Here is a 9,028-nt window from a genome sequence, read left to right as displayed (position 1 = left end):
TTCATAAAAGGTAATAGAATCCTATCATGTGTCACCTACTATTATAGTGTTGAAATTTTGTTTTATGAAATGCTTATGGTAATTTTTTAAGAATTCCATATAAGGTCACTGTTTTAACTTATTAGTGAAAAAAAATCTTTTAACTTATTAGTGAAATCCAAGTTTCTTTTTGAAAAAGCAACTTTTCTGCGGCATTGAGCACAGTAGTTGGTAACAGACTCCCAATACAACTGCCTCCAAATTATTCATTCCCTGATGCAATGTGTTTTTAGTTGAGCATCAACTATACACCAGCCACTAGGTTGGGTGTTGGGGATACAGTTTTAACAAATCTGGCACAGTCTCTCTGCTGGTGGTGTTCACAGTCTAGCTCCCATTTTAACTTACAGACAAAAAACAAAAAAACAAAAAACAAAACCACATCATGACAATTCCATGTGCTGTGCTATTCTCTGAGAAGAACAATATGCTGTGGAACACAAGGGAGAAACACACAGCCTGATCTTTCCAGTTAAATATTGCTGGAGCAAGAAGCTGTGGGAGAAAATATTTATGGAGTTAGGTTTCTTCTTTTAGCCTTAATTTCTTCCTCAGTGTATTCCCACTGTTCCCATTTCTGCTTCCCTGCATGGCTCCCGGTTTCTGGTTTACCTCTAGATGGTTATCTGCAACAACTCACAGCAGATTCAGAAAGGCCTTCTACTCTGTAGAAAGACACTGTAGACACAACCCACCTCTCCCCCAAACTGCTTTCATTATTGATTTACTTACTTTTTAATGTTTAGAATGCAACACAGCTTGCATATTTCAAAATAATAGCTTAAAATCTTCTAGAATTAATGAAAAACGTAGTTTTATAGGTTTAAAGGTCAAAACCAATTCCAAACAAAAAAAAATCTACATATAGACATGTTTTAGTAAAATTGAGGAAGTCTAAGACATAAAGGAAATCTTAAGAACAACCAAAGAAAAAGAGAGATTACTTATAAAAGAATGATGATTGGAAATTGGACTAACAGCAGAGCTGTGATTAACAACAATGGAAGCCAGAGGTATTATGTTCAAAATACTGAGAAAAAAACAACTGTCAACTGAGGATTGTTGACTAAAGGAATTACCTGAAGAAGGAAAATGTTCACACAAGGAAGGAATGAGATACAGAAAGCATAGGAAAAAAAAAAAAAAAGGTGAGTTTAAACAAACATTGTATAAAACAATTATAATAATATATTAATAATGTTTACATGAGGGAATCAGAGTGAAACAAGAATATTAGCCAAAAAGAACATAAGAAGAGAAGCAGTGGCTGGAGTTAAACCATTCCAAGCTGCTTGTATTATAAGGAGGAGAGTAGATTTAGAGATAAATATGGGGTTTTCTTAAGTATGTGTATTAAGATTTTAAAGGAAACCACCTAAAGAATATAATTCGAATGCAACTCACAAAACAACAAATAGGGAAAATATGGAATATTTTTTAAAATTAGGAAAAAAGAATAAGACCAGGACAGGACAGTAGTTACCCCAGTTGGGGAAGGCAGCAGCCTAGGATGGGGAAGAACTCATAAATACCTAGAAGCAAATTACCTGTCAGTGTTCTAGCTCTCAAATTGGGGGAATGTACCTAATAATATAGCCTCAAAATAAATAAAATTAATAGAATTACAAGGGGAAAATGGACAAACTCACCAACAGAGAGGTCTCACGTATCTAAGTAATTAACACTCAGACAAAAGTTATACAGACATAAAAGATCTGTACAGAAATGTCATGATCTTGACCTGATCAACACATACCAAACCTTGCACCTAACAATCAGAGAAAACACACAGTTTTCAAACACATTTAAGACCATTACAAAGACTAATCATAGATGGGCCATGCACAAGTCTCAACAAATCAAAGAATCAATGGCGTACACAACATTCTTCTAACCACAATGAAGTTAAAACCAACGTTGGGAGACAGTGATCCACACATCTTGCAAAAGGAAGCACTGACTGCTCTTTGTTCTAGACGATCTTTTCAAGTCCGTTTGCATAGTGAACTTTGCAAGATGGCGACTTACCCTCCCTCTGAGGGTAAGTTTGCTTACCATAGTAGTTCTCAACTAGGGGCGGTTTTGCCCCCTAGAAGAAATTTGACAAGGTCTAGAGACATATTTAGTGGTCATGACTGGGAGAAGAGGTACTACCAGCGTGCAGTGGGCGAAGGCCAGGGATGCTATAAACACCCTAGGATGCACAGGGAAGATCCCCACAACTAAGCGTCACCCAACCCCAAACATCCACAGTGGCGAGGTTGATCAACTCTGGCTTCTTAGAAGATAGAGTGTCTTCCTTTGGAACAAAGAGAAGTCATGCATACTGTCTATTATAATAAAGGCAATCCCTCCATTAAAGCAAAGAACAGTGATGCTACTGCCCACTGTAACAGGTCCAGGTTTGCTAAGCTCCTTCTCCTATAATGCAACCCATTCCATATGCAGGCTTCCTTCGGGATCTACCCATGGGACTTGGGGGCAAGGGCAACGGTACGAATGATGATCCTCTGGGTATTGCTACTGCTGTCATCATCTGTCCTTTGTTTCTGAACTCTACAAATATAGTGTTGAGTGGAAAGCAGAACTGTGGGATCCCTGGGTGGCGCAGCGGTTTGGCGCCTACCTTTGGCCCAGGGCGCGATCCTGGAGACCCGGGATCGAATCCCACGTCGGGCTCCTGGTGCATGGAGCCTGCTTCTCCCTCTGCCTGTGTCTCTACCTCTCTCTCTCTCTCTCTCTCTCTCTCTCTGTGACTATCATAAATAAATAAAGAAAAAAAATTAAAAAAAAAAGGAAAGCAGAACTGTGTAAGAATACATACAGGATATGCTATTTATATTCTCTTAAAAATGGTTTAGTAATAGCTGCAAATACAGCAAAAATATAAAAACATCTGACTTCCACTAGGGGATGTAGGGAAGTTTTTTGTTTTTTTTTAATAAAGATTTTATTTTTTCATGAGAGACACAGAGAGAGAGGCAGAGGGAGAAGCAGGCTCCATGCAGGGAGCCCGATGTGGGACTCAATCCTGGGTCTCCAGGATCACACCCTGGGCCGAAGGCAGACGCCAAACCGCCACGCTACCCAGGGATCCCTATAGGGAAATATTTAAAAAAAAAAAAAAAAAACTCATCCTCTCAAAGAAAAGACTAGATAAGCTACAATCTACAATATTTCTAAACCAATCAGAGAGTTGTAGTCCCAGGACAGCCTACTGGCCAAGTATCTAAGGAGAGGCAGGCACCAGAAGGATGAGCAGAGTAGGGTTGGGGTAGATGCGACCAGCCACTTGTAATAGTTCAGGTAGGATGGTTAATGAATTGGTGAAGGCCAGATGTGGGCTAGTGAGCTACCAGAGGACCGAAGAAATTGGGAGGTTGTGCCCTCTTATAGACTTTTCTCTATAAACTCATAGAAAAGATCAGAAAGAGCCCCAAGAAAGTGTCTGTCATGGTGCAGACCTAGGAGAGGGCGCAACAACCACAGCTGTTCGGGCATGGATCCACTGGGATGCTTTCCCCCTAAAAAGCATACGACTTAATCTGTAGAGGAAGGGAACAGGAAAAAGAAAATCTATCCCAGGGGGATGGGCAGGAATATTTGCTGGCTCCAGAACTACAAGGGAGGAGGAGCAGCAAAGATGAGAAGGGTACCCTGCTGAGATGGAGAGGCATGATACCTGCCTACACCTGAGGCCTAACCAGAACAAGGAACACTTCACCACCCACCTTCCAAGCTAACAAACTTCGAGAAACAAGTCAAAGTGGTATCGGTAGAAGAGGGACAGGAGCAGGAGAACAAGAAAGCCCTCCTCTTGGGTGCACTGCAAAGGGAAGTCCTAAGGCTGAAGGCAGACACTGCTTGGCAGACGAGCACCCACTCTATACCCCAGGCATGACTACGGGAATTTGATACCTGTGGTACAACAAAGGCAACCTTAGCAACAACAAACTTCAAGCCAAGACCAAACCCCAACCACATTAACTCATCCCTTACCCCATTAAAGGCCTAGGAAGAGCAAAGGTATTTCCATTTCCAGATACTAATTGTATATACCTCAATGTCTGCTGCATCCTACACTAGGTCCGATTTGAAAAAAAAAACTAAAACAAAAACAAAAAACAAATTGAAGTACATGGAAACATCAGAACTAGACACAAATGTGATCCAGATGTTGGGACAGGGAATTCAAAATCATGATTAATATGTTAAGACTCTGATGGAAAAGGTGAATAAAGGCAAGATAAGATGGGTAACTTCTGCAAAGAGAAGGAAACTGTTTTAAAAAATCAAGTGAAAATGTTATAAATGCAAAACACAATACCAGAGATGAGAAATGTCTTCACCCAGCTCATCACTAGACTCAACACAGCCAAAGAAGACAACTGGATAAGTCAGTAGAAATTACCCAACTTAAACACAAAGGAAAAACAACAGGGGATGGGAAACAAGGCATCCAAGAGCTGCTGGACAATATCAAATAATCCAGCCCATCCATAACTGGAATCCCAGCCAGAGAAGAGTGCAATATGAAGAAATAATCCCCAAAATTTTTGAAAAGTAACGACAGACGTGAAACCACAAAGAAGCTTAAAGACCACCAAGAAGGATAAATGCCAGACAAAAAAAGAACACCTTAGCATATCACATTTTCATTTTTATTTTAGGTTTTATTTATTCATGAGAGACACACACAGAGAGAGGCAGAGACACAGGCAGAGGGAGAAGCAGGCTCCCTGCGGGGAACACAATGTGAGACTCGATCCCGGGATCCTGGGGTCACGCCCTGAGCGAAAGGTGCCCCAGCATATCATAGTTTTAAAAACATGAAAAGAAAATCTTAAAGTGGGGCATCTGGGTGGCTCAGTGGTTGAGTGTCTGCCTTCAGCCCAGGGCGTGATCCTGGAGACCCGGGATCGAGTCCCATGTCAGGCTCCCTGCATGGAGCCGGCTTCTCCCTCTGCCTGTGTCTCTGCCTCTCTCTCTGTGTGTCTCATGAATAAATAAATAAAATCTTAAAAAAAAAAGAAAATATTAAAGAAAGCCAGAAAATAAAAGACATATAGAGGAACAAAGATAATTACGGTAGGTTTCTAGTCAGAAATGATACAAACCAGACATCAATGAAATATGACTAAGCACTGAGAGAAAAACTTGTTAACCTACAGAAAAGTAGGTTAGAAAAAGGTTACTTTTTCTTCAAAGTAAGAAAAAGATTATTTTATTTTACCTGCATTTATTCAATTTCTAGCACTGTTCTTTATATGAACCTAAGTTTCTGTCTGATACCCTGTTCCTTCTGTCTGAAGACCTTCCTTCAACTTTTCTTTATAGACTAAGTGTGCTAGCCCTTAATTCCCTAAGTTTTTGTCCGAGAAAGTCTTTATTTCCTCTTCATCTAAAAAAATATTTTCTTGGGATGCCTGGGTGGCTCAGTGGTTGAGCATCTGCCTTTGGCTCAGGCGGTGACCCCGGGATTCTGGGATCGAGTCCCACATCAGGCTCCCCCATAGGAAGCCTGTTTTTCCCTCTGCCTGTGTCTCTGCCTCTGTCTCTTTCATTAATAAATAAATAAAATCTTTTAAAAAAATAAAAAATATTTTCTGTAAAAGACAAATACTTTAGGCTTTGTGGACCTTTTTTTTTTAATTTTTATTTATTTATGATAGTCACACAGTGAGAGAGAGAGAGGCAGAGACACAGGCAGAGGGAGAAGCAGGCTCCATGCACCGGGAGCCCGACGTGGGATTCGATCCCGGGTCTCCAGGATCGCGCCCTGGGCCAAAGGCAGGCGCCAAACCGCTGCGCCACCCAGGGATCCCCTTTGTGGACCTTATAGTCTGTTGCAACCACTTAACTCTGCCTTAAAGTACAAAAGCTGACATTGGCAAAACAGAGAAATGGCTGTAACTATGTTCCAATAAAACTTTAATAGGCACTGAAATTTTAGTTTCATCTAATTCTCATATATTATGAATTTTTTTTATTTTTTCAACCATTAAAAAATTTAAAAACCATTCCTAATTTGCAGGACATATAAAAAGAGGTGGCAGGATGAATTTGGCCCACAGGCCTTGGTTTGCTGACCAAGCCCTTTCTGCTCTGAAAGCCTACTGTACAAAGCAAAAGCAGCAGCAATGTGCTGTGTGTCTACAGAATATATAAAAATAAACTGTAGCACAACAGCAAAAGGATGAGGAGGAGGAATTAATTTTTTTTATTTAAAAAAAAAAGATTAAAAAAATAAATAAAAAAAATAAAAAAATTTTTAAAAAAGATTTTATTTATTTATTTGAGAGAGAGAGAGTACAGAGGGAGAGTGAGAAGCAGACTCCCCACTGAGTGGAGTGCCCGATGTGGGGCTGGATGCGGGGCTCAATCCCAGGACCCTGGGATCATGCCTCGAGATTTGAAGGCAGACACTTCACTGACTGAGCAATTCAGGTGCCCCAGAGAAGGAGGAATTGAAAATACATTGGTGGGGGATCCCTGGGTGGTGCAGCGGTTTGGCACCTGCCTTTGGCCCAGGGCGCGATCCTGGAGACCCGGGATCGAATCCCACGTCGGGCTCCCGGTGCATGGAGCCTGCTTCTCCCTCTGCCTGTGTCTCTGCCTCTCTCTCTCTCTGTGTGTGTGTGACTATCATAAATAAATAAAAATTAAAAAAATCTTTAAAAAAAAAAAAAAAGAAAGAAAATACATTGGTGGGGCAGCCTGGGTGCCACAGGGGTTTAGCGCCACCTGCAGCCCGGGTTGTGATCCTGGAGACCCTGGATCGAGTCCCGCATCAGGCTCCCTGCATGGAGCCTGCTTCTCCCTCTGCCTGTGTCTCTGCCTCTCTCTGCCTGTGTCTCTGCCTCTCTCTCTCTCTCTCTCTCTCTCTCTCTCTCTCTCTCTCTCTCTCTCTGTTTCTAGGAGTAAATAAATAAAATCTTTAAAAAAATACTCTTTGGAAGGTCCTTATCTGTAATTAAACATGTATATTGTAAACCCTAACTATGAAAAAAAGTCTTTTGCAATTAAAAAAAATACATATAAATAAGTTCATAGAAAAATTAAAATGGGGTTAAGTATGAGTAACATGCCTGAGACAGAAAAAAAAGAAAAAAGTAAGCAGAAAAAAATGAAACAAATAGAAAACAGTATATAAGATAGTACATTTTAATCCAACTACATCAATAATCATAGTGAGTGTGAACATACGTTAGAAGAGGTTGTTAGTTGACCTAACAGAGCAAGACACCAACTATGTTGTCTAAAAGATACTCACTTTAAATATACAGACATAATAGGCTAAAAGTAAAAGGATGAAAAAAGATATAAAGCTAAGCAAACACTAGGCAAAAAGTTGGAGTAGCTATATTAATAAAAGTAAACTTTAGAATAAGGAATATTATCAGCAATAAAAAGGAATTCTACATAATAACAAAGGGGTCAGTTCCCCAAAACATGCAATCCTAAAGGTGTATTGAGCTTACAACAGAGCTTCAAAACACATGAGGCAAAAACTGATAGGACCTCCAAGGGGAAATAGACAAATCAACAACTATAATTGAAGATTTCAATACTCAAAAGTGTCAGTAATTGATAGAACAAGTAAACAGACAATCATTAAGGATATGTGATATCTGAACAATACTATCAACCAACCACTTGGCATTCATAGAATAGTATCAGAGTGTGTATCTTTTTCATGAACACATGGAACATTCAGCAAATAGGCCCTAGACTGGGTCATAAAGGAAACCTTACATATTAAAAAGAATAGAAATCATACAAAGTGTTTTCAAATAACAGTGTTAAATTAGAAATCAGTTAAAAGGAAGATATGTGGAAAATGCCCATTTATTTGAAATTTGAAAAACACAGTTTTAGATAATCCATGGTTCAAAGAGGATGGGTCAATGGAAATTTAAAAATATTTTGAACTAGGGGCACCTGGGTGGCTCAGTCAGTTAAAGGTCCAACTCTTGATCTCAGCTCAGGTCTTGATTTCAGGGTCATGAGTTCAAGCCTCATGTTGGGTTCCATGCGGGGTGTGGAACCTACTGAAAGTAATAGTAATATTTTGAATTAAATGAAAATATATAAAAATTTATGGAATACAGCTAGCAAAGTGCTTAGAAGGAAGTTTATAGCATTGATTATTTTAGAAAAGAAAGTTCTCAAATCAATCATCTAAGCTTCATTCTTAAGAAACTAGGTAAGAGTAAACTAAACTCGAAGCAAGCAGGAGGAAATAATGAAGGCATAAATCAATGAAACTGAAAACAGAAAAACAGAGAAAATCATTGAAACCTAAAGTTGGTTCTTTGAAAAAAAAATCAATGAAATTGATAAACATCTACCTAAACCGACCAACAAAAAAAAGAGAAGACATAAACTGTCAGTATCAGGAACAAAAGAAGGTATCAGTATGGATCTCCTAAACATTAAAAAGAACAACAAAAAGAAATACTACAGACAACTCTATGTTCATTAATTTGACAAAATGGATGATATAGACCCAGTCTTCAAAAGACTCAAACTACCAAGTCACCCAAGAAGGAATTTATAATCTAAAAAATCCTTTTAAATAAATTAATTAATTAATTAAAATAAAATAAAATATCCTGTATTAAAGAAATTGTAGCTTAAAAAACCTCCAACAGGGGCTTCTAAGTAGCTCAGTACATTAAGTGTCTGACTCTTGATTTTGGCTTAGGTCACGATCTCAGGATGGTGGGATTAAGCCCAGAAACAGATTCTGCACTTAGCACAGCCTACCGGGGATTCTTTTTCTCCTTCTCCCTCTGCCCCTACCCTTGCTCACGTGGTGTGTGTGTGTGTGTGTGTGTCTCTAAATAGATAAATATAAGCTTTAAAACAAACGAACAAAACCTTCCAACAAAGAAAACTCCAGGCCCAGATGGTTCTATCAAATGCCTGAATTCTATCAAACATTTAAGGAAGAAAAAACACCAGTTCTACACAGTCTCTTTCAGAA

Source organism: Nyctereutes procyonoides, unplaced genomic scaffold, assembly GCF_905146905.1.
Source record: "Nyctereutes procyonoides isolate TBG_1078 unplaced genomic scaffold, NYPRO_anot_genome, whole genome shotgun sequence".
Lineage (NCBI taxonomy): Eukaryota > Metazoa > Chordata > Mammalia > Carnivora > Canidae > Nyctereutes > Nyctereutes procyonoides.
Note: the sequence above shows the minus strand (reverse complement) of the source record.